At 41.4% G+C, this 26,010-nt stretch overlaps 1 protein-coding gene across 1 annotated transcript in view; it reads right to left on the bottom strand.

Annotated features, from left to right (window-relative positions):
* LOC310896204 (uncharacterized protein) overlaps nucleotides 1-26,010 on the bottom strand; it is a 417,164-nt gene that overhangs the window by 182,510 nt on the left and 208,644 nt on the right. The window contains exon 6 of the mRNA XM_083828233.1: nucleotides 12,061-12,197. The gene's annotated coding sequence lies outside the window, so the exon portion shown is untranslated. The remainder of the gene's footprint in view (nucleotides 1-12,060; nucleotides 12,198-26,010) is intronic.

The following is a 26,010-nucleotide window of genomic DNA, read 5'->3' as shown; positions in this document are numbered from 1 at the left end:
GAAGTCTTAGCTGCCCTTCTTCCAGAGCCTTGGTTTATTAAATCTAGATGCAGGAGTATTTGCACAAGCAATGTTTGCCTTCTTTTTTGATAATTAGAATAATCTTTAGCTGAATCCCACCTCCTCCATTGTTTGTAAACACATAAATGATCCTTTCAAAACAAAAGACTTCGGATACTGTATTTGTATCATCATGTCACTAATAATCCCATTGCATTGATCCTAGACAGTGGTTGTATGTCAGACTTAAAGGAGAAAATAAACAGAATTACTACTAAGCAATGAATGACACAAAGAGCAAGTTCTTGAAGGAATCTGGCAGTCAGACTAGGATTAAGACACTGTCTTTTTCTTTCTTTATTAATTTTCATCTAAATTTACCTGGCAAGTCCTCCAGTCCTTCCCTCTCCTCTATACTTCTTCCTTGTTTGCCTTTTCTTCCCCTCATCTGACAACTTTGAGGTAAGGAATAGCCACAGCCAGTCAGCTAGTCTGCTATTTAAATTATGCTAGACATACCAATAGTGAGTGGGTTTAAAGAAAGGAAGCATAAGATACACATTATTAAGGAAAGCAATTATTGAGAAGAGGCTACTCGTCCGTCTCCATCATTTTTAAGCCTAAAGCAATGGAAGTGCTAGACACTGCTCTGTAATTAAGGCTGAAGTCTGCATTTCAAGGAATTTCAGCTTTTCTGTAACGCATCTTCTCCAAACACATCATTTGCTCTTTAAAGCACAGAATTACTTTTCTGAGAGTTTATAAATATTTTACTTTAAGCCCATTTTTGAGACAAAGTTAGACACCCTGTGCCTTTTTATTGTTCCAACTGATATCATTACTAGAATAACTCAGGCTTTAAACACTACAGTAAAATCTCAGCATAACAGAAGCTGTTTTTTTCCTAGAGCAAATGGTTCTCTTATCTTCCTGTTAGACACTATCAGACAAGACTGAGGCTCCTCTTAAATAAGACTTTCATCATATCAGAGATAACCGAACTACTATTCAACTGTAAGAAGTTTTTCTTAAGTAACTGCTATGAGACATTTACGCTCCCCTAGTGTTAGGGAGCTCCCTTGGTACAAGACGTTACTCCTGCTATCACCACACCTCAGAGGTTCAGAATTGCCTGCCTGGCTTTGTTGCCCTGGAAGTTTAGGCAGAAGCACAGGCAAAGCCGTTAAAAGCACAGAGTCATTAAAAGTTGGACACTAATGTATCTTTGAAATCCAATTTCATCTCCTTTGGGACAACAAACCATAAAATGCATTAACCATAATTGTATGGTTATCTCAGGGCATCACAAGGTAGAATTAATGTTATTCCAAATTTCAGCAAGCCTGGATTTGTTTTAAATGTGATTTTAAAGTACTCGAATTTATAATTTTGGTCTTTAGCTAATTAAAATATTATTGTAACATCAGTAGCCTTTGGCTTACTAATACATATTTCCCACACTGAACTCTGTTTTAATGTTGGAAACATTTTTTGTTTGGAGATTTACATTTGTCTGGGGATGCTCAGCTGGTGATAATCGCTGCACCCACACTTAATGGATCTGTGCCAAATCTACACCAGCTGAGGATCTAAAGATGTATATTTACTCCCGTGCATTTTTTTCCAAGTTCATACAAATTACAAAGTGTGGCTCTGAGCATTATACCCAAGTGCAATTCCTCTTTTCCACCAACAATGGGTTTTGCATTGCCGCCCTCAAGTTTGATCGGTGCTGAAGACACCTGCTCTCAAGGAAATGAGCTGGGACCACCAACTCATTTCATAAAGGCCACTGAGCAGCTGTCACATGGTAACAACTCCCAGGCAGTACTGACCTGTAACAAATCTGAACCACTGACCTAGAGGTGAAAGGCTCTATATCCAATTACCAATCCCCTGAGTGAGCCACTACTAAGTTTTGCCTTGAAAACATGAATAAATATGCACAGAAGTAAACACAAATGGAAAAGCACAAGTTGCATCATTACTGATATCTTGTTACAAACCAAATCTTGGAAATCAAGTATATCATTGCTACCAGTAGACTATCTGGACTCTGTGCCTATGAAAAAAAATCTGATTAGGAGGGACAGATTGAAGCAATACTGCCCCTTCTTTCTTCTTACATCATCAATAGAAAACAAAAATATCCACACAAGACTGACATGAGGAAAGAAAAGAGAATGGCAGATTTCACATCTCCCCCATGAATTCACCAATGTAAATAACATTTTCCTTGTGAATGGCCAAACAGGAAGCATAAAAGTATCCTTATTCAGTGAAGTAAGCCATTTTCTCTGCCTGCAAGTTCAAGAAAAAAGGCCATTTCATAACTGAGAGCCTGATAAAGTGGGCTGTAATGCTATCCAGTTAGAGTTCAGGCCAGAACACACTTTTCTCTGCTTTGGTTCCATTTCATTCACATTACTCTTGACAGCGTCAGTAAGCAGCAGGAGCAGAGTACAGTCTTCCTTTATTTTTAGCAAGATGGAAGCTTCTAGAAAATTCCTCTATTCTTCCCTCCCAAACATAAAGAGACACCTAACTTAGCAGCACTAATGCAAAAAGCTGCTTTAATGATTTCATCTTGATAATTTGCTGCAATTACTACATAATTATATCAATGCATCTTTATAACTGTGATAAAACAGGCTTAACTAAGGTACCTTTTAACAAAGGTAAAGAAAAGAGTTATTAGAGATGAGTCACTGAAAGTTGACTTCCTCTTTTAGGCTCCGAATCATGCCATGCTTAGCCCTCTGGGTCTAGGTAAATGTGGACTGCAAGCTCGAGGCTGAGTGGCAGCTTGCCATCCATCTGCCCATCTTGCCAGCATCTTCTTCTGTCCCACCCAAGAGAACTGGAGCTTGGTAGAAAATATGCTGATGGTACAGCAAATGAACAAAGGGGCTATGCAAGTCCTAATTTCAAGGAGCAATATATAGAACTGAAAAAACAAAACCTTGAAATCATGGTCACGTTTACTTCCTTCAGGTGAAGGCACTACGGAGGACATTCAATAACAGATGTAGACTTACAAAAAATGAAGTAGCTTGAGAAATGTTGCTTAATAGTAATCTATCACTTTCAGACTCACTGACATTTCAAAGTGTTCTACATGTAGCCGGCATCCCTTGCTGTTGAAGGACTTTCCCTTTATTCAGGGCAAGTGCATCCTACGAGGGTGGTGAGGCACTGGCACAGGCTGCCCACAGAAGCTTGTAGATGCCCCATCACCAGGGGTGGCTTTGAGCAACCTGGTCTGGTGAGAGGTGTCCCTGCCCATGGCAGGGGGTTGAAACTGGATGGCCTTTGAGGTCCCTTCCAGCCCAAACCATCCTGTGATTCTACGATAATGTAGCCTCATACTGATACAGATTAGGCCAACTGCTAACATTGCAAACCTAATCACAAAAGAGTCAACATCTTCAGCTCTCTTTGACAAACTCCTACAGCAACTCTTTTGCATCAAGAGTAATTAAACATACTTCAAAATGTACAATGTACAGACAAGCTAGTATCAGCAGGAGACTCGATGCATTTGCATATCTTAACTTGGAATTCACATTTGGAAAGCTGACTTCTGCATTAAAATAGTTTAAGATGGTCACTGAAAGAGAACATCATGTGTGTAGACCTGAAATCAGATTTTCTTCTTTTGCCATGTTTTAAAAGTCTCTTTCATATCACATTCCTCCCAGGTGGGTGCCAAACTTTAGGAAAGAAATATATCTTCCATGGTACCACCTGTCAAGATTCAAGCATCCTAGCTTTCCTCTCTAAAGACAGTGGTTTGCATTTATCCCAACTAAAGAATGATGGGATGAATTGCCTCCTGTAAGCCACATTCATCAACTGCATAATGAGAAGTTTGAAACTAGTTTCAACAAGACACCTAGCTTCTAGGTAGCTAAAGCTTCACATGCAGTATTCTGATCTGTTTCTGCACAACATTACACCAGGCTTGCAACCACAAAGTGAGTTGCAAAAAGCCCAATCCACTCTTCACTAAAAAACTCAACGCACATTAGATCAGTCCTCTAAGAGCCAGATGGTTTGATTTATTTGTAAGGAAATATATTGGTGAGAACTGATTCAGTGGGGTGGGGGGCAGTGGTGGATCTTTCAGCTTGCCTACTCTATAAATCAAGCAGATTTTCCCCCTAAATAACTAAGTGAATGACCATTTTAGGACTGATGTGAATCAGTCCAGAAGGAATCATTTTTAAGAAAGTTGTTAGTGAATGGAAACAGGTGGCTATAATTTGACTTAAACTGCAACCTTAACTGTAGTGTTTGCTATCATGAACACTATAACAACAGATGTACAGTTGCACCTTGGGATGAATTCATTATGGCCTGAGAAACATAATCATGCCATTCAGACCATATTTTGTCCATATGCTCATGTGGTTTACACCCCTGGTTTATTGGCATTGTACTTGGTTATATAGCAGGAGACTCCCAGGATCATAATTTGCACTTATTGTTACAGTTCTGGAGAATCCCTTTGTAGCATGGGTTTCCCGTTATGGCAAAGACTCTTTCTGAGCAGGGAAGGAAGGCCTGGGTCGCAGCCTGTACGGATGCTGTGGGAGCTCAGCATCACTCGGGTACTTTTCCATACAAAATGTACTGAACACCTCAAAGAAACAGAACAAAATAAATATGGTAGTTAAGCTGAAAATGAACCTGAGGGGCACAGGGGGCTATTCTTCAGGACATTTTACAGTTACAAAAAGTGTAGAACATACTGCTATCTTATCCTGTAATTTATGGGATGAATATTGTAATTCATTGAATGTCACGACTTATCTTTTATTCATATAGTTACTATTCCATTACCAGAGAGGGAGGTTTGTCAAAGGTTAATTATTTTAAATTGCTCAGGCAAATTTATTTTGATTTGTACATTTTTTTTTTGAATAATCAAAGGGCTATATATTCATAGTGCCTTACAAGGCTTCATTTAAAAAAAATACTCCTTGGTGATGCAGTCAGATTAAACAAATGCTGTAGTAGGGACCAAAAATTGATTTTTTTTAACCCTAAATGTAGAGAACTGCAAAAAAAATGGGTAGTTGTTCTTTCTCTCTTCAGTTTTACTGTAAAAAAAATTCCCTAGCAGTCTTAGACTGCTGAATTATCCTTCCCTCCAGCAATCTATTTACAAGTAAAGAGCATCTCACCACAGTCTCAAAACCTGTGTCCCTAGGGTAAGGACTATTCATTTTAATTGCTTCCAAAGCACCTATCACAACAGGCTCTTGATTTGTGCTTCAGCCATGATAAAAATAAGTAGTACCATAGAACAGAAGTACAAATCACTTGGAAGTTGCCCACCTCTCTGAAGCTCTTGATTTCCAGAGATGCTCAGTTGCTATCAATTCAGGCAGGTGTTCTCTATCCTACCCAGCTTTAAACACCTAACTTCAGAGCACAGGTCCTGGAATCCATTAGCCAATTCACCCCAAAATGAAGTGCTTTGATATACCCAGAGCTAAACACCAACACTGTGTAGTATGAATATCTCCCTCTCTAGTGACCTACAACAGGAGCCCCCATGAAGTTGGAAAAATGCTTCCAGTATGACACAGACTAACAAAACCTAGATGCTAACCCCCAGTAAAGTCTTTTAAACACAAAAGACGTCTTTTCTCCTTTTGAAAAGAAAGGGAAAAAAAAAATCACTTAGCCTGTTTTCCCTGTCAGCAAAGCAGGGATAATGATACTTACCCTGTAGGAGTGCTGGAAGTTTAAATCCATGCACAGTCAAGTGCTGTGAAAGTCTTAAATGGAAAGTGTAATGCAGGTGCTGTCACTGTGTTAAAAAAAATAATTACTGTTCTTATTATTGAACTTCTGATGAGCCTGCTGGAGCTGTAACGACAGGGAGGATGGTCATTGAGGTTCTGGGGATCTTCATCTGGACCCTTTTCCACACATTTTGTTGGTTTCTAACTGTAGTAACTGCTGCTGTTGAGACAGAAATGCTTCTTGGGAGGGTACACTGCCATGGCAAGGGAGCCGCAGCTGCTCCATCAGTGCAGCTATAGACTGCAAGCCACGCTACGCAGCAGGGCAAGAGCAAAACACAACGTACAGCACGGAGCAGACTCTTCCAGAGAGGGCTTCGTCTTTCAGAAGCCCTTAAAACCAGGCAGCTACAGCAAATAGGGTGGGTTCAGACCCCGTGCTGCAGGGTAGGGCTGGAGGAGACGGCAGTGAGTGCTGCAGCTCCCCTGCTCGGTGAGCCAGCAGCGCAGGGTGCAACACCAGCCACTTGGACCTCCATCCACTTCGTGCTGCAGGCAACATGTCGTGCTGCAGGACGGGGGTGATTTGGGGCAAGAGGAAGGATGCAGACCCTGCCACCTGCCTTGCCTTTTCCACAGCTGCCCTGGGCTCCTGGAGAGCCACAGCTCCCCCATCTGCGAGGCTCCCCACAGGGGAAGCGCACAAGTTGCGGGGCTCGGCTGCACAGTACCACCAGGACTTCAAAGCCAGCTCTTGCTGGCTCCCTCCCAACTCGCTGCCACCTCCCCTGCCACAGGCAAGGTTGCATTTGCATTCTGCCCATCCTCAGACAGAATCGTGCCTTCTGGGCCCTCTGCCAGCATCTGCTGTGGCTTTAGCCAGAGAAGTCAACAGCCTAAAATCCACCCCGAGTTACGCTGAAGTTTGGTAGCTGGCAAATAAAGAAGTGTCCTATTGTTCTACATTCCCCCAACCCTGCGTGTTTTCAAAAAGCTCTTGGACAACATTGGGGGTGGGGGGAAAGAAAAAAAAACAACTCAGGGGAAACAGCTGATTAGATTCTGGCAAGGCGGACCAAACATCTGCTTCAAACAAAAGACATCTGCATATTTCACATTTATTTTTCATAATTTACAGAAGCAACCTGCCAAAATTTAGCAAGGGAGAATAAACTAGCACATAATTAGCTAAAGTTTGCTTGCTTTAGAAGTTATTAGCATGAAGCCCAGTAGCTCACCTGGGAGGACATCAAGGAATGCAGATAACTACAGTTTGATTTTGTAAATTCAATTTTCGATCTGGCGTGCCAGGCCAAAAAGCTACGTTGCCATGCCAATTAACGCAAGCCAGCAAGTGTCCTGATGTCCCCGCGTCACACACTGTACAGCTGTCTCGAAGGCATTGATAACACTGTTTATTAAATAAGGATCGATTAGACAGACGTTTTTCTCCAGTTTACGTGGTACAGCAGGCTGCAGGTTAGAGAGCAGAACAATCTTTTAAAAAAAAAAATCCAAAGGTACGCTATGTGCTGTGCATACAGATGGTACAAGGAGCGCTGGGGAAGCAGGCATGTGAATTTTGCAAGGCAGTCAAAAGTCTTTGTTAAAAAAAAGCAGAAATAAGACCCTGGAAATTATATGCCCTCAGTTTAATTTTGTCATCTACCAGGTCATTAGTGCATTGAATAGCTAATAGGCTTCCAGTTGTAATAGAGTCAACAGGAATAGCATGAAAACCTGAGGTTTCGAAATCAATGTGGTTCACTAAAAATACCTACTAGCTTTGGCCAACAAGGATAATATACAGAAACAGGCTGAACTTCAGGGTGGGAAATCCTGCCTATGCTGAAAATGGGAGTAAAAAATAAAATTAAAAAATCATTAACTCAGGGTTATACCCTGGAGTTGAAACAGGAGTTGAAGAATGGGAAAGGGCTTTCTTACTAACCCCAAATTAAACCCAGGCTCATAAAAGCATCTGCAATTCTTCTGGATGAACCAAGGTGGAGGTTTGCCCTTCTCTCTCCAAGGAAGGATTTATTGTTTCAGACAGAAACCATGGGAAACTTGCTCTCTTGGACTGAATTCTGTTCCACATTTCAGATTTATTTGAACCTGAATCTCAGAGCAAAACTCAGGGTGTAAAAACTTAACTGCCAAAGAAATTCTGTCAACCCCAAAGGAACACCAATTGCCAAACACAGCACAGCTCTAAAAGACATTTCAAGCCCCTTAATCTGGGCTTTATGGCTCGCACCTTTCTATGGAGAGATGAATCCAAGACTCAAAATGACTCAGTGTTCAGATTAGAGTGTTTTTTGTTGTTGTTATTGTTGTAGGATTGTTTTTTCAAGGGGGGGGGGGGGCTATATTAGACATCAAAATAACCCCACCCACATCTGAGAGGGTTTAGTTAAGTTTGAAGTTTGTGTCTAAATGCTGAAGGATTTGGGTAGAAGAGGTCACAGGAATATTCAAGTAGAATCCTCTTTTTGTGCCAGCTTAACCAAACAAAACACATTCTCCCTAAACAGGGATTCAGAGTTCTGAATCATGCCCATCACTATCTTAAGACTCTTTTTCCCCATATAGACTTACTGCAACTGAGTCATAGAATCAAAACCACTTAATTTCACCATATAAGTAATATTATGCAGGTTATGTTAGAGGTTGAGTCATTCCGATGCAGCATTTGAGCTGGTATTAAGGCAGACTATTCTATAATTATGAAAAACAGCTTATACGCTAAGCTTCCTTCTCCCTTGCTATCAAAACACCTCAATACCATCATTTCCTTTATAAAGTGAAGAAAAATAAGGCACAGAGTAAAAACATGGATTTCTCAGACATGAGCTTCCCTCTTGGCAGGGACAGGACAGAGGTCCCACTGCAGTGCCAGCAGTGGTTATGACCCATGGATTTTTATTCATTTGCTTTTTAAAAGTGAAAGACAATAGGTACAGTGGAACTAAGTGACTAAAAGCCTGCATTGATCCACACACAGTGCAGGACATTTCTAATTAGAGATTTATACACAGTAAACACTCATTTAGAACATACACTTGGTTTTTGTTTGAAGAAAATCCTGTTCTTGTTTGTCTGAATGAATCAAGACCTCTGACATTGTTCTGGGTTTATTAAAATAAGACTCCTACAAAACTGCTTCTTCCTGAGCTACTCTTTCTAATTGAACGTTTTGGAACAAAATATTATTTCACACAGTTGGGAGCACTTCACTAGGGACATCAAACCAGCACTAAAAATCTTGGGATTTCTCAAATTTCAGTGAGAACACAGGAATATTGATCTGTTTGTAAGCCAGCCTGTAACCGAGCTTGCACTGATGCATTTGAGAAGCCCCAACAGTTTCCTGTTAGAAGTTCTACCCAGCTGTAGTTCTGAACATGCCCCATTCAACTTGAAACAGCGACCACTGTGCTGCTGATACTGAATGTTGTTAGAAAGGACCTTTCCCTTCAATCTTGATCTACTCACTCCCTGTGTATCTAAAGTATTCTTTAGCCACTCCATTTACCTGCATTTAACCACTTCTAGTGGAGTCACGGTTTCCATTGCCTTGCTTGAAACAGCCATGAGATGAGCTCCTGCAGTTCACTCAAACCAAAGAGGCAATTCTACATTCCTGTTTGTAGACCAATGATCAGGAGAGCACCGGAGCATTTTTTTTTTTTAACATGCACATGGGGCTTTTGTCCCCTGCAGAACCAGGATTTCGTTACACGGCCAAAAACACCACTTTGTGCAAAGATTGAAGACTTTCCTGGTGTGGTCACTGACTACAGGAATAATAACAGCAAGTACTCTTTTATGGACTCCTTATTCTCCTTATTTCCCAGAAAGCAACTTCTCTCACTCCGTACCATGGGAACTGTCCCATTACCAACTCCTTACAGTCACTGAATAGCTGTCAAGGTTATAACCTACAGAAGCAACAACAGGTAGATATAATACTTTTTCCACTGCTCTGGACATAGTAAAAGATGAGCAGCAACAGATGAAGACGGCAGCAAGCTGACAATATTAAGCACTAGTAAACACACTCTTGGTCACAGGATGAATCTGTTGCATTGTTAATTGTGGCCTGCAGTAGCTCAGAAAACTGAAGTTGTATGCCCATGTTAGGTCCTTTTCTTAGCATTATGTTTGATCTCACAAATGTAATTTCATTCTCCTGTTTTGTCATTATTCAACTTGTTCGTTCCTTTTAATTACACATAGAGTAATTTATCATATATATTTTGTTATAAGGATTTAATTAAACATGTATTAATACAATTTAATGATCTTGCCAGTGACCAACATTCTCCTGTGCATTAAACAGAAAAGGAGGCATTGAACGTAAAATTTGTACAGTAAATAAACAAAACACAGACAGCCTTGTAAAGCAGGAAGAAAAACACAGCCTGCATGGCCAACCTATTTCAAGAATGTTACAAATTGGAAGCATTTACTATTTTAAAATCATTAATCATATACTCACTCCATTTATTTACTTATCTGTGTTCTTCATGTAAATCTTTCTTGAAAGTGTGTAAACTCTTTAGAATTATAAACAAAAAGTGAAGTCACATATGGTATTTCACCTGTTTACACTGTAATTACTCAACTTGGCTGAAAACTAATGAACTAGAAGTTTTTCATTTTTATCTGCTCCTTTTAACTGGAAGGAATCTATTTTATATTTCAGTATAAAATACAAGAGTTACTACATGAGGTAAGCTGCAGACCTGCCTATGTAAATGCTCTGACCTCATAGATATTTGCAAGAGCTTTCCTCAGATTTATAAAACAAACGACGTTTGGCAGTAAACAAAAGTAGACACTCTATATAGCTCCATATTAAAACGCTCGACATAGTAATAAATTGACATTCTATACAGCCCGTGGCAAGCTTTTGACCACATAAACTCTCAACCTTGTATCACCTTTCCATGTTTTATTTGCCTGTGAAGACTGTACCTACAAAAAACATGTCCATAAAGTCAGAAAAGAGCTACCATCGTTCAGTGCAGAAGGAACCAAGTAGCTTCTAAAATGCCTTTGCTGCGTGCTTTTTATTTTACTTCCAGAAGCTGACTTTAGCCTACTTTCGTTTAAGATACCTTGCACGACACAGTTTGCTTTTCCTCAGCTTCATGAAGTGATTGAATTTTTTTATTTTTTTCCTACCTTCCCAAGAATGGACAGGCCCTGACACAAGCAGAGATCCTTTGAGGGCAGCCAGGAAGCACCTCTCACAGGCTCAGGCTCCTCACCCCACTTCTCCAGGGGCTGTCTGGACTAACACCGGCCATGCTCGAACCACCAACCTTTCTGCTCTTCCACCCCATAGAAGCATGGCCCAGAAGGGAGCTGCACTGCATTCCGCTTGGCGCACACGGCGAGATGAGCATTCTCAGCTGCGAGAAGAAACAGCTACCAGCCATACACCCTGCTTGCAAATTACAGATCTCTCAGCAGCGCCATATCTTTGCCCTCCTCCAAGCCCTTTCTTTAGTCTTTAGTCTCTATTTGAAAGCAGATAAGCCAATGTTATTGAAAAAAAAATGTTTCCCATAGTGAAACATTTTTATGAGCGATTTATGTTTACTACACTTACATATGCTTTAGAAAGTAAAGCCTCATCAAGTCCAACATTGTTTATTTTGTCCCCTCCCCAAAATTCTGATCAAAGCAAAGACCAGTTTTGAACTTACACAAGAAGGAAATGAAGTAATCCATAGCTGCAGCAGTGCTCAGAGCGCTCTTTCTGGGTCTCATCAGTGCCACAAAGCCAGGTAAACAGCAGTGGTCACTCTAAAGTCCTTCCCATTTGCAAGATGCAACAGAAGGACACAGACAATTGCAGCAGTTAAAGTTTACTGACGACCGAAAAGTCTTTCTGGAAATAACCTACAAAGGTAGGCATGGTTTAGCTAACCACACTGTAAAGCTGCATGTTAAATATCCTTGAAGCCTTGCATCCCGGGCAAAGTTTGAGACTTAACACATTACGCAGAGGACCTGGTTTTTATTCACCAAGAAGCACCACGCTTGGCAGCTAAGTTTATAATTACACTCTGAACTGCCACACATATGAAACTCTCCCATACTCCCTTGGTCACACAGATCCCAGCAACTTACTTGCATATGTAACACCTAAACATAAGGCCTGTGAAGATCCTCTGCAGCATCTCATCATCATGCACAGTAGTAATTATTCTTTGCTTCTCCATTGCTTCATCCACAGGGCCACAGCCTGGCTAAGGATATATTGAACATAAAAAAGTGGCAAACATACCTTTCCAGAGTTAGCACTGGCCATGTCAGAGTAGAGATGTTCATCTTGTCAGCAGCAGCAATTGGAAAATCCAAAATGCAAAGCAAGGAAGATGGTAGTTCTCAGAGTTCTTTTTTTCTAGCAAGGGCATCTAAGACCTGAGAGAGAAAGAAAAAAATCAATTAACGATAAGATTCCTGCTGATCATTTCTTGTGCTACACTAAGGACTATCCTTTGCGCTTCCCTCTCTAAAAGCATTGGGCTACATTGCCAAGACTTTGAAGAGGGCAGCCAGCTCTGGTTTGCAATATAGCAGCTGTCTAGTACCTCTCAAAACCGCCCCAGTTAAAGTTGGAAGGTCAACTCCAGCTTAAAGAGAAGACACACGTACTGTGCTATGTTTGTTGGGAAATACAGTGACCAAGGCTCTGATCCTCTGAAAATCTAACTCCTGCTGACTAGAGGATATGAGTGTTAAACACATCTACATCGCACTCTATAAAAACAGCACCTCCAGGAGCAAAAGGCCTTCTCATGTGCCGATCTGGTTCTGGTAAGGGTGTCATCTGTTCATAAATATTCCTTGGAGATTTGCTGCACAATCACTGATCTGAACCAAATCTGTTTGGACTACAGAATTTTCATCACAATATCACAAGCTGGTGTTGTAATATACACAGAGCTGAAACAAAGAGAATTTATTATTCTATTGAAAGATGTCTTTTGGCCAAACTTGAGTAAAAGCATCACATATTGATACTTCTGTAAGATCATAAACTCAAATGAACACCAGCTGAAGAAGAGGACAATGGTAATGCCAGATGACAAACTGATACAGTCATCATATTCATCAACACCAACAGCAGCCGGTCACTTCCTCCCCCTTACTGAATTAGCCATGAAAAGATTGTTTTAAACGATAACAAGAATGTGTTAAAAGCATGCATCTCAGTGGCAGTTCTGAATGTGAGATGGTTTAAAATTAAGAAAGGAAAAAAAAGACTTGCTAGGAGGGACTAAAAAGAGGTGGAAAAAATACAACTGTGTGGTGGGGAAAGAAGAAAAAACTGAAGAAAGAAGAAAAAACTGAAAAGCAAGAACAAATTTGACACTAAAAACATACTGCATTATTCAGACTTGTGGAAGAGTGTGTGAACAGAAGTGATGACAAAAGCTACAAAATTCAATATGATCATTTGAAGGGTAGGAGTTTTTGCAAGCAAACACACAACTTTACAGCAAAGGAGAGTCTCAAAACATTCGAAATAAACATTGAAATTTTACACATTGAGTTACAAGCTTGTTTATAGGCTTCACGTGGTCTTGCTTCTTTGTAATCCTGAGAAGTCAGACAGCTGCATTGTACACATGGCATTTTGAAGTGACAGTGGCATTTTCAAAGGAGAAATCTGTTCAACAATTTGGTACTTGGATCTCTGTTTTGAGACAAAAGCATCTATATTGATTGCAGCTGGTAGAAAAAAATCATACCTAAGGTTTTAAGGACAAAGCCATTAAAATAAGGAATGCCTTTTTACTTCTGTTTCTAAGTCATCACAGGTTGACTGATTTATCTCCATCAATTATTGTCAGCAGCTGCTTATATAATGTAATTCAGGACATATACAAGAAGAAAAAGGCTGGTTGTTCCTTTTTTTCTGCCAAGTAAGGTACAGTCAGAAGAAAAGCACATGACACTTAATTAAAAAATTAAAAAAAAAAATCCCCAGACTTGAAAACTGCATTTTCTAAATCATTAGTTTGAGTTCCTCTTTAAAGCAACTTCCCAAGTAAAAGTATCACATCAGCCACGCTCAAGTCCCTCTTGCTCTCAGTCATCCATCACCTCAGGAAGCCTGTGTGTCTCCGGGGGCGAAAGGGGGTGGGTTGGGGGGTTACAAAGCAGCAGAAGAGGTCAAAGACACTCCCTCACTTGGGTTTTCCTGCTGCGTTTCCTTCGCAGCTGCTCCTACCTCAAATTTACGGTAAGCGGGGAGCAAAAGTACATCCTCTCTGCAAGGGCTCTCCTGTAGTCTGCTCTTGCAAAAGCCCCTCCAAAACTCAATCATGAAGCACCCACACACATCTGTGGTCCCCCTCCCCGAACCCTCCTCCCCAAAGTTAAGAAACTTGGGGTCTGTTCCAAAACCCACTGGAAGGGCTCAGCAACTTCAACAGGCTGCAGACCAATTTCAAAAAAACAAAATGCTTTTATTCAGCCTGAGAAACATATTGATATTTTCCTACATTTTTTTCAAGCCCCATTAAAGCCACAGGTGTGGGGAAAACTGTTACTTAGAGCAGTAATAAAAATATTAAGGACTACTTCACCTATAGGCCTGGGATGGGTTTTTTTGCTTGCTTTTTTAACTTAAATATTTGTTTTGGAAGCAGTAGAAATACAAAGAAAGACAGGAAAAAAAGGATTACCTCATTACTGTCATGATCTCACTTTTTATCAGAGCCACTTAGTCTTCTGCAATGCCTAGGGGCATTCAAGAGAAGACTGAAATACTTGTCTATTCTTTTTTTTTAAATCTACTTATTCTTCACTAAACTAAAAATGCATTATCTGTAGCTTGTACACTTCTTCCAAAACTAATTTTGCATTTGGGACATCAAATGCGGGTTAACAGCTTCAGAAACGCTGCCCTATATTTGCAACAGAAACTGCTGTATGAGGTCCAAGCAGAGGGCTGTCAGACCCATCTTGGGGACACTTTGTCGTGCTGTGCCACTTCTTTCAACCCCAAGTCGCTGACCTCTCCCCCTGTAAAAATACCTTTTTCAGCACGTGGGGGCCCTCAGTTTACCTGGACCAGGTTCATCTCTGCAATACCCTGCATGTTGTCGAAATGCTCTCAGACAACTTGTGGCAACAAAGAGTGCATTTTTAGTGCATTTTGAAAGAGCTGCAGAGGGGATTTCTCAGGGAAAGTCCCTCTCCCAAAAGGGTCATGGACATTTTGAAAGGCAGTCAAGCTGAATATTGCTGCATCTCGCTTTCTTTCCATTTTACTGAACACCTACCGTCTGCCAAGACAGCTCTCTCCTTCTGAGCCACACTCCTCCTTTTGTTATCGCCAGTGGGCAAACCTCCTCCACCCGCTTAACTAAGCGGATCTTGTGCTTTGCATTAGCGGAGAGTTACTCTGAGTTTGGGAAAACAGCCAGACACTCTGCTGTGTGGTAGAGAAGGATTTCAGAAATGAGGGTTGAGAAGTTCAAGAAAAATTCTATATTGTTTCCCCCGTAGGTGACAGAAATAAAGCGCCTTCCGTGACCTCGTTTAATCTCATGTCAGCCAGGCAAATCTCTCAATAACAGAAGCCAAAACAAATTTTCTATGAGTGCTCATCAAAAGCCCATCAAGGTTCATGTGAAGACTGACTTCAGTAAGCTTTGGATCAGGTCACAGATAAATGCAGAACTTGCAACAAATGCAGACGAACTTCAGCTTAGGTCAGAGAGAAACTTGTAAACCTCAGCATGTAGCAGGATTTCTTCCTTTGGCTCTTCCAGACCTATACACTTCTCTTAGGGAAGAACACCTTGATACCATGCTGTGGAGCCTCCAAGTTTCACTGAGTATTTCTGCAGCAAGCAGAAACCACACACCACAGGGGAAAGGAAGCGAAGGTTTGGTGTCTTTTACACAGCCAAACTGCCAGCAAAGCAAGCAGAGCATTCCCTGAAACAGGCTAACACTGAAGCTATCAAAGCTTTCACCATTCTCTGTCCTCCGTGTTCTCTTGTGTGTTCCTCCAGGTACACTAGACTAAGTTACACCAACATAACCTCTAAGTGGAGGAGAGCAAATCAATAACGAAATTTAAAAGGTCCAGATTGCCAGTTTTGGTTGTTTCTGGAAGACTTAGTTAAGCTCATCTGGACACAAGAGTCATCTTTTCAATTGCTCCCTCAAAGCCTTATGCTGATGCTTAAACACCTTGTAAGGCAGAGCACATTTGCACTATTAGCCTGAGTGCTCAAGACTGATCAGAAAGGAAAGGTTAAGGCGATTATATACTCGACATTTTATTTCTTCACCAATATTAACTTTGTACCCTATGTCCATTTCATTTTTCTTATATAGTGACTAGGCAGACAGTAGAGCTGTTTACAGATAGATTTGTGAGGGCTTTTTGTGCAATACATCTCCCATCACACAGACTGGAACAGTATTTCAGTGTAGTATTTGGGGGGAGTTGATTGTAGTGCTCCAGGGCCAGATTTGCACAGTTACTTTGGCACCTAGATACTTCTGCAAAGACAGCCCGAAGTGGTTAATAATGGAAAAATATTCATTCTCAGCACTGATCCCAAAAGAACAAGGTAGAATTTGCCAGCTTCTAACAAAATGAACTTCTGTATTGCAGTTAAACAAGAAGGTTATTACATTACTTTGGTTTCTAAAGAGACTGATAGAAAACATACTTTTGTCCAAAAATCATTTTTATACTTTGATTTTTCATACAGTCTCTCATCCCACCGAACATATATCTGTTTGCAATATGCTACAAACTCAATCATGTAGAACACACTTAAACATCTCTTTACTTATATTGGAAGGAGGGAGCATAACTTTAAGATCACTTTTGATCCTGGTGAAATCTGTAGAAGTTTTGCAATTTGTTTCAGTGGGAAGATAACTCGCCCCTGAATTGGGATGCAGCTGAGCTCTCTCACCACAGCTTTTCCCTACTCTCCTCCCTTTTTCTCCCCTCCACAAAGGAAATATTCATCTCCTGCTGTGCTATAAGTGCTCCTTTGCATTTATAACAAAAAAGGAAAATGATTCGAGGCAATAGCAGAATCTTGTGTGTTCTGGCAAAATCATTGATTTTCATCAGGGAGACGATTTTGGCTCAGGTCTAGAAGACAATCTATTCCTTGGCACCAGGGATTTGCAACATCATTGTGAAAATGAGAACTCGGGATACCTGCCTAGAATGGCCCAAGAAACATTTACCTTACCAATAAAAACAGAGGCCCACTTAACTATTTCCCCTAAAGGACAGGTATTCATCTAATCACATCTGGAATCCTTTCCAACTTGGTTCCCGCAGCTAATGCTACTCTGTCATGATCTGATGGTTTAATCCCAGTTATTAAACTGCTTATTCTAGTTAATAATAAAAAAATGTGGACAAATGCCTGCCTGTCAGTGCACCAACCTCAGAGCAAACACTGTGAAGTGGGCCCCCTGCTTTCTCTAAGCAAACAGGGAACACCGCTTGGAATTCAGGGTTTCAAAGAAAAGCTGCCAAATCTAATGAAAACATTGGCAAATTTACCTGTGTTTATTTTTTTAATCCCTAAACAAGAGGGAAAAAATAAAAAATAAAACAAAAGCCACCCTATACAAACCCAGTTTTCCCTACGACCCACAAAGAAGTTCCTTTCCAGGGTCTCAGCTGAGAAAATTTAACACATTTATTATGCATACATAATGCTTCAGCCAGCTGCAATATACTTTCACTCAAAATATTTTTAACAAAAAAAGATTTGTTAACAAATGCATCAAGTTCTTCATGATTTTTCAGGAAAAACACAACTCCATGTCTTCATTTCCCAATATTTCATTAAAACCAAACATTTTAGATCAAAACGATAAAACCGCGCCAGAAGCCTCTGCTGACTAAAAAGCCATTTTCTGTTGAAAACACAATATTGATGTGAAAATTGTCAACTAGCTTTTCTTTAATATATTTATACAGCTATAAATAAAACAGACATACCAGATAGACAACACACCACATGTGAAAACAAACTGAACTCAGTGTAGCAACAGGCTTCCACTTCCATCAGTGCAAACTTGAACCTTGTCCACACATTCCACAGCATGGGACTGGGCGGATTTGTTAAAATCCGACCGCACGGCCCAGAATTAATCCATAGTGCGATTCATTCCCTGCTGAGCCATACGCACGTGCACCAGTTTGGTCACACAAGAAGGTAACCTTCAGAAGCCCTGACTCAAGCCTGAAATGTTAATTGCAGAGTTCGGACTTTCCCTTTCTGGCCCAACGCAGAGCTCTCATTTTAGACCTCAAGGCTAAGGTCATCACTTCATTATTCATTGTCCTGTTTCAAATGCGCTTCCCCTCACAGTTTGCTCCTCCAATTCATCCATCACAAACAGGCATGGAATACGCTAAATTGCTTCTTAGAATGAAGAGAACTTGTGCTGCTGCTTGGAGGCTCTACTCCCAACGTACTGACAATAGCCCAGGTCTCAACTCCCTCATCACACCAGCCACGCCAGACTCAAGATGTGGAAACCTGTGAGTCAGAGTACTGCTGTGAGAAAGTGGAGATGCTTCTACCCAACAGAAAGTATTTTCTTCTCAGCAGAAATTTCTACTTTTCTACTTGTACCACTATGAATTATTGTTCCTGGAGGGACACGCCAGGTAAGAGGTACAGCTCTGTCCGTTCTGCTGCAGAGGTCACATCCCTAAGGATCAGACGAGAAGCATTTCTTCAAGCTTACTTTGAGGGGCTTTAGGTTTATTAACTCTACAATTATTACTGGCTTTTAAACAGACAATAAGTATCGTCAAGATGATTGTACGGGGTTAGCTACTGGTGGACAGGACTCCTCTCTCAGAGAGGCAGCACATGTAATTGGCCTCTGAGGTGTCTTTCAGTGTGGGAGGAGTAGAAATCATCTCCAAAAAAAGGGGAATTCTGCATTTTTGGCCATTTCCCCCAGTAATTCAAGTGCATTCCTGCAGTAGGGACGCATCCGTGATCCTAGCCCAGCAGCACTGCTGGCTGATCCAATTCTTCTGGCCCCTTGACAGTCTGCACAATTACAGGTCCCTGGGAGGGTCAGGAGCACAGCACCAAACAGCAGTGCTGCTGCTGTCAAAAGGACTGAGGAAAGTCACAGCAATACCAGCATTCGACAATTTTTACTCTCAGTTAAGGGCGATGTCCTACACCAGGAGCATACCAAGGATCCCAGTCAGGTGAGCACTGCCACCCTACAGCGGGACCCTCTTTCTGCCATAGGGTCTGGTCCCCGTGTTCATCCTAGCCAGACGGCTCAGGTTGCCTTTGCTGCATTTGCTTTGCTTGGTGTAGTTTGCTCCCATTTTAGCACAAGCACCCAAGCTGAAGCAAGAGAAACAGCAGGAACACATGGCCAGGAAGTATCAGCAGGCTATTAGATCAGCTCATCCATCTTGTGGTACCTCATCTGTAACTGCCTAAATTAGAAATACAGTCTCCTTAGTCCCATACATAATCAAGAGAGAAAAAGACTCAAAGTGTGATTCAAAATGCCTAGGGTTAGTCCTTTCACGGGAGGTTTCAGAGTGGAAGCTTCAGCCTCCCCCAGAAGAAGCCTGTAGAGATTAACCTCTAAATTTAGGAGTGTGGATCAGGACAGAATGATTAGTCCCCAAAGAAAACAATTCTTGAGCTGAATCATCCGCTGCTACCAAGATTTACCTAAAGCAGGCAAAACGAAATCAATGCCTGAAAAAACACATCAGGGAACCTCAGGGCAGGAACGACAAAAGCATCCATAAGCTTCACACAGGGTAATGACATCCTGGCAGCCACCTGGCAGGAGAGGACTGGAGTCCCTCCGACCTGCTAATACCTGCTGCCAGCAGCATTTACTAACACAGGCAGCCACTGCTCGTTCAGTTCCTGGGGCTTCACAGACTGCTCACCTCCGACGGGCCCAGGCAGCCAGAATTTGAATTCAAACTGCACGATCAGGTAACACATCGGATCTCCTGCAACAACAAGGCAGGAAAAGGAAAGGCACAGACTCTTACAAGATGCACCCAGACACACCTGTCAGGCCCACACCACAGCCAGATGAGTCCTCTCCTGTTACTGTTAGCAATAAACATGAGGAACAAGCCATTCTGCTACCTCTAAAGGATGCAGTACGAGACACAGCGAATCCTTTACATTGATCAAGAATGTGGATATTAAGGCTCCCCCCCCCCCCCCATCTCAGCAGTGGGTGTGCAGGCTACAGCAGAACAGCCAGGTCTGAAAATGCTGTATTGAAGCTAGGTCCAACATCCAGAAGTCCCTGACCTCGTTCCAAGTCTCAGCCATTTGAGTCGATGGTAAAACTCCTGCTGGGGTCAGTGATCTGTGCTAATGATCCTCAGTCCTTTCTGGCAATCACTGCCCAAGCACACTGTTCAAATCCTAGGAGTACCAAATGCTGCCATGCAGCCCAAGAACTTTTGAAACCCAGCGCACATCACCACAAATTGTGTTTTATTTACTCTTCTAGGCAGAAATACAAAGAGCTAGGGTGTGGTGGAAGTGGTTTAGTGGCGAGCTTGAGGTGAGCATCTTATGAATGGCTAAGCTTTTGCTGAGTAACATTGCCATCACCCAAGGTGATTTACCATATTAATCTTTACACTACATCATACCACTGTTTTAAAAGCAATGGTAGCTATTTGACAGATGCTCAGAGGTTGAGAATTTCAGAAGTAGACCTAAAAAAGGCAGATTAATGAGCAGATGATGGTGAGGTAGCAAAGTTGCACAATAAATGAAACTTAGCAGATGGCTCTACAACTATAAAAATCTCGAGATTCCTAGATGAGAGAGACAGAAAGGACATTTTTGTTATTTTCTTGAATTATTTCTGCCTTTTTCTTACGACTCTGGCAGTATCGCTACTTTTTCTTTTTTTAAATAGTGCAACTTTCCAAATTTATTTTCCCTTCTGTTTTAAGCATAACGGATCTCATCGGACAAACTTTCTACTCTATCAACATGAAGGAAAACATTAAGGCGCACATTCGAAGCTGCATATGCACAGCCCCATGTTTCCTAGGAAACAAGTGATTGCTCATCTCTCCACCAAAATAAATTGATGCGTCGGTTTCAGCGTCCTACAAACATTAGCGCTGTGATTCAGGACAGAAACACAAACACTCCCAGCGCCCTCTCGGTTGCAACAGTCATACGGTGCTCCTGCACTGGGGAAGCTAGCAAGACCGTATTCCTCATTAGCGCTGTTAAAGACTAACTCTGATGACGCAGTGGCAGTGCGGACCTGCGGACAGGCAATCAGAGACACCATCGGGGCTCCCTGCCCAGGGAGCCAGCAGAGCCATATGCATCCCTGGGTGCTCATGTGCAGCCATCTGGGGAGGAAGGAAATTAGTGCCTCCCACCGCAGCACCTTCTGTTGGCTGTGCCGAGATGAAGAGGAGTTGGAAAATAGGAATTTCAGCCTTAGATTGTCTTTGATTGACCAACCCCAAGTTTAAAGAGTCATTCAAACTGATGCTTTCTGGCGTATTTCCACATTCACACAAAAGAGTTTGGATTTCTCTCTTCCTCGGTCATTATTTCCTGGAGTTTCCTTCCTTAAGCTTTATTTACTTTCATTTCATTATAGGACTTTTTTTTTTTTTTAATAAAAAACAGATTCCAAAGTTGACGCTGATATATTTCTAAATAATATTTTCCTTCAGACAATTCCAATATTGATTTAATGCTGTGTTCTTGGAATCTAACCCTTAATAGCAGAGTTCCTGCAGCGTTAGGCTAAGCACTTGTGACAATTTTACCTGCAACACAAATGCCACAGTAAATAGAGCTGCAGCTGATTTCACAGGAAGGGCTATTAAGGAATATCTAGGCACATTTCTGATGTTCTGCAATTTCAGGTCTGTCAGTAGCACATACATTAGAAACTCAGCTATCAAAATCTAAATTTTCTGAAAACTCCCTGTCATCTGAAAGATGGTCATGTCCCCTGACATCTATTAATTGCGCTGAAAATTTCCTCATTATTCAAAATGTCGATTATATGAACTTATTCAATGTCTCCCCTGACATTTGGATAATCGAGGTTGTATTGCACACGGGCCATTCTTGCAAATCTTTGAAGACAATTGACTACCCTCACGAGTAAAGGTTTGCAAGATCAAGCCATATAACACATACGAACAACATTCATCAAAAATAACTTCAAAATAATTTGTTGTATATGATCAAGTGTTAGTATCAATAAAAGGACATCATAGTAATAAGGCCTGAGTGTATAGCATAGGTCTCTTCTAATACAGCATTACTAATACTTGATATTGATCAGCCAGCCAATCTGAAACCTCTTAAGTAACTTAACTGCTTTTTCTTTTGAGAATGGTAGTTTAAGTTTCACAGAAGGCCACTCTACAGATACATGATAGCTTAAAATTTTCAGCTATACTTCCACTTCTCACCTTTTTGCATGGGTTGACCTGGTTTGTCATTGTAAACTGTTCAAAATCTGGACAAACTTATTAAAATAAGGAAATCAAAGAAAATAGCCAATATGAATTGCCAGGAGAAAAATAAATCAGTTTGGAAGCTTGAGAGATTAAAGAAACCTTGTTGCCAAATTCAGTAATCCACATCATCTTTTCTGCTGTGGGGTACCCAATTCTGGAAGAAAAATAAATCAATATTTACATGCTATTTTAGCAAAGGAAATAGAACTTCTGCTCAACTATTATTGCCAGCAACACTGCTACTTCAACTAGCAGTTGTGGAGGAATAGGTGCTTAAAGCTGCTAAGCCGCTGCAACTTGGACCTAAGCCAACTTCTGTCCTAATTCTATTCATAACTACTAAACAGATGCAGATCAACAGCACAGACTTTCTTCCCTTTATTTCTCCTACCAGTTAAAGATGTTTCTGATATTTTTTCCTTATACACTGATTATATACTCTGCCCCCATAGCACTGAGGAACACCATAAATATGCTTGAGGTACAGAAACTTTAACATCTTCTGCGTGTCTAAGAAAAGAAACTATTATTTTGCAGACAACCGTTTTTTTCTTTCTTCAGTTGGATGAAATAAAATCCTGAACCCACAAATACTTTCCTTCACAACTAATAATTTCTGCAGTATCAACAGCATTACAGAGCTGTAAACACTAGTCAGCCTTCACTCTGTAACAGTCCCCCAAGCTTAGCTTCCCAGCCTCAGTTATTCTTTACCTATGTGGCACGAATACTGCAATCAAAGTCTACAGAAAAAATGAGATGTTTTTCCTTGTGTTCTACAGTTGTTCTAGATTTGTATCTATCCCCCTTGGATCTCACATTACATTTTGGCCTGACAAATTTCTCAAGGAAGTGTACAACTGGACACAAGAGGTCATAAATACAACTCGAAAGCACCTTATGTTTATACTGGATATTGTATATGGACCTAGAGGTGTTGTGTCAGGCACATAAGTGCAGAGAATAGCATGCTTTGTCGACAAAGACACAAAGGAATATTAGGGATGTAGAGGTTTTATTTTTCTTGTGGATTTTTCACCCGATGTGAGCAGCATTAGTCTCCATTAGGAAATTTAACAGACTCATATGGCTAAAGGGCAGAACAGTATGACCTACAAAAAAAAAAACATGCTGAAGAATGCAGAGAAGCAAGCATCAGTGGGGTTAACCGGGGTGGGGGGAGAGTGAATCAGTAAAAACAGCAGCATTTGAAGACTTCTATCTGTTGCAAACCCATACAATTTTCAAGAGGCATCTTTTCAACTTATTATTTCCTAAATGCACACCACTGGTGATGCCCATCTAGGGATAGGTCCAAACCACAGCACTTCAACATGATAATTTATTCCAGCAGCAAAGAAAAAAGAAAAAAATGCACTCTGTTCTCTAAGCATTATACATTTTGCTTTAGGGCATAAGCCATACATTCAGCTCCCCAGCAGGAGGCTGTGCAGTAGCTGTACTCCAGAGAGTTTACCAGGTGGTATTCTGCCCTCTGTTATGGGTATCCAAATCCCCTGCTGGAGAGAGGGGAGATTAGGAGGAAAAGGGGAAGAAAAATCAAGATTAGAAGCTAGAATACCTCCATAACTGACCAAGGGGACTCCAGAGAGGGATTCAAGAGCCTCAACTCTCTTAATCCCTGAGGTACCTTCACTCTGCTAAGGGGTGAATCCATACCAAGGAGAGACAGCTCATCTATCAGCGCACAAGACACGAACGTCCTCTGTTCACACCTCCGGCGTGTCTCGGCCCCAGCTGATTTGTGCAGGCATAGGAGAATGACTCCCCAGACCACCTCCCAGCATGTCCGCAGACAGGTTCCCTCTATACAGTAAAGAAAGCGCTGTGGTTTTACCAAGTTCCACCAAGTGTACCAAGACAGGCTGGCACCACCACCCTCCCTCCCCAAAGAGGATTCACTGAAAATTGCTGCTATGTAAAACACAGACCAGTCTGTTCCACGTGTTGACTGGGAGGACAAGACAGAGGGCAGGTATTGGTTTGCTTTCTAACCAGGTGCCAGGGGGGAAAAAAATGAGAAATCCCCTTCCCACTACACTGTTCCCTGCTAAAAAAATAAACGCAGCAAGATTGTACAGGTCAGAGAAAAACATTTGGATACTGCAAGGTTCAACAAGGGAGCTTCCCACAAGTGTACACACTTTGCCTTCTCTGTTAATCGTTACCTCTCTTTTCTAGCCGGAACCACCACTGGAGATGTGCACAACAGGCTAATCTCTCTCATGCATCCTGATTGCTGCACATTGAAATGCCACTTACCAGCTTTGAAGGAAGACACACTTGCTTTGCGCACTAGTAACAGGTGACTAATTCAGCCTACAGTTCAAACCGAGTATTTACACAGCGAGTTGTCAAGTTAGCAGGAAGCATACAGCAAGACACGCTGCTCCATCCAAACCCTTGCTGAGAGCACAGCTCCCAACATCCAGCATTAGGCTTGCTCCCTGTCTGCAGCATCGAGATTCTCAGCCTGCACACTTACCCCAGATCAGATGAACTCGTAACTACTAGAAAGACAATTAATAAATGAGATAAGATCTTCCTTTGGGAAGAACACTAGATTGCTCCATTAAGATTATTGCAGCTGTTTAACGCTAATAAAGGCATATCACTTCGCTAATGGGACCACCACTTCCAGAAGATTCCTTCACTCATATGGACTTCGTACCAATGCAGCCAATTTAAGTTCGCTTACTGGATCACACAGTGCCAAACACCCCACTGCAAAGCCTCTTTTACCTCCGTATTCTGCAACCATACCAGACTTGCTTTTTTAGCTCTGGCCACAATCCCACCTGCTACATGATCTGCATTTCCTGCCTAAATGGTTTTATTTATTTAATATTTTGAGAATTTATTAAACCCATTTGATTGCTGAATTAATTTCTCCAGGAAGGGGAACCGCATTTTGTTGAGTTTTTCAGACAGACTGGTTCCCACCATCCCCCAGTCCTTCCCTCCCCCTTTCCCTGCCTCCCTCGATGCAATTTAGGTCACTCGAATACAGACATCTCCAAATCATGGGTGCAAACAGGGTATCGCACATAAGTGACCTACAAAGAGGTCTGGTGGGGACCGAGCTGAAAATCTGAATCTTAAGGGATTTAAAGAAACACTATCTAATAAACATCATCCTTTCTCCCTACTCCAAAATGCTCACATTAGAAGAAGCCAAAGTGCATAGCTTCTTGGCTGCATGGGAAGCCGTTGCTTTATTAATTTATGACTGCACAATAGAAAGATGGTAAATAACGAGCTAAAAGAAAACTAGCAGGCAGTCAAAGAGAAAAAGGATCTTTCTCTGCTACAAGCACGTAACAAGAAGGTTCAAATATACAGAAGGAGCTTGAGTTATCACCATCGTATTTTTCAGGTGCAGAGGCTTATAATTCACCCCCAAAACATTCAACTTCATAAATTTCAGGTTTACAGGCAGATCTCAGAGGAATATGGAGTGGAATAAGATTCATCCCATGGAAATCTCCTGACAGACGGTGGAGTTGCAGCCCAGCCTTCTGCCATACATCCCTTAGGCAACAAGCTAAGTTACTGATCACTGCTCCTTACCTCTGTGCTTCAGCTCCACACTTAATGCACATTTCTGTGGAGATTAATAACTGCACACAATCCCAGCTGCAAGCTTCCTATACATACATGCACACACACACAAAG

Source organism: Anser anser, assembly GCF_964211835.1.
Source record: "Anser anser genome assembly, chromosome: 3".
Classification (NCBI taxonomy): domain Eukaryota; kingdom Metazoa; phylum Chordata; class Aves; order Anseriformes; family Anatidae; genus Anser; species Anser anser.
The sequence above is the reverse complement of the archived record's forward strand: the minus strand, read 5'-3'. Positions and strand labels throughout refer to the sequence as shown.